The sequence below is a fragment of the Kogia breviceps genome, chromosome 5, assembly GCF_026419965.1.
Source record: "Kogia breviceps isolate mKogBre1 chromosome 5, mKogBre1 haplotype 1, whole genome shotgun sequence".
Lineage (NCBI taxonomy): Eukaryota > Metazoa > Chordata > Mammalia > Artiodactyla > Physeteridae > Kogia > Kogia breviceps.
In genome coordinates, this window is record NC_081314.1 from 126,542,274 (window position 1) to 126,543,368 (window position 1,095).

Genomic DNA, 1,095 nt, shown 5'->3' on the forward strand with positions numbered 1-1,095 from the left:
TTTTAGTTTGTGCATTTTTTTCCGTCAACAGATTGCATCTATTATGCTATTTACACACTCCTTGTTTGTCCAACTTTCTCTTAAACGTTTCTGCTAAGCTCTGCTTACCTCTCTCTATAAAAGGAAAGCCTTTTTGTCTTTGATTTTGAGGCACTTGCAGATTTCTGAGCTCCAAGGTTTTCCCCTATTGTTTTAGGCTTTTTGAATAAAGTCTCTCCTTATCTACACCTGGATTTGTTTTTATTTGAAGCAAAGTGTTAATAATACTACAATTACATCAGTTGTCTATATCAGCATCAAGTTTACTTAGACAAAAAGAAAAGAAGAAGTAAACGATTCTGTTATGAACTTGGACAATGCAAAGCAGGTAATCTGGATAATTTTATGAATTTAGAAAAGTGCTTTTTTAAAGTTGCTTTTTATAAACTAAGTTATAAAGGGAAAGAAAGGTAAAAACACATCATTTAAAAATTAACATTTGGCTGCATACCAAGGAAAATTTTCTTAAAATTATAGGTTACTTCATTTTTGTGAGCTCTTAAGTAAAATTATATTATTTTTATTTCATTTGTATCTCATTTGTTTAAACCTAACTAGGCAACATACAGCTCAATCTTTAAAAATGAGAAAACAAAACTCAGCTACTTTAATTTTCTAGAGAATAAAAATAGGAACGCTTCACAAATTTGTCTGTCACCTTTGATCAGAGTCCATGCTAGTCTTCTCTAGTGTTTTCATTCCAATTTTACAATATGTACTCCCCAAACAAGCACTGATTTTTTTTTTTTTTTAATAGGAGGCTGTCTGGAATCATTATACCCCATGTTTCAAGGGCTATGTATATGAGAGGGCTATAGACCAAGGAGGGCTAGAGATTCTCCTCTTAAAAATAATAATTCTAAGCATTACCCCCCTACAGCCATCATATTACAAAAAGAAAAAGCATTACTTATTTCATAAAAGATAAGATTTTGCCCCTGAAGGTTTGTGTGGTGAAACAATATGGTGGAAGAGGATACTGACATTTTAGATGGATTTTAGTTGTGTAAATAGATTTAGCTACTTCATATGAGGTACTAGTTCTTTGCTAACTAA

The 1,095-nt window shown here is 31.7% G+C and overlaps 1 non-coding gene across 1 annotated transcript; it reads right to left on the bottom strand.

Moving 5' to 3' along the window:
• Positions 1-662: 662 nt before the first annotated feature.
• LOC131757850 (U6 spliceosomal RNA) lies at positions 663-773 on the bottom strand. Its single transcript, XR_009336002.1, has one exon. It is a non-coding gene; the product is annotated as a U6 spliceosomal RNA (small nuclear RNA).
• Positions 774-1,095: the final 322 nt, after the last annotated feature.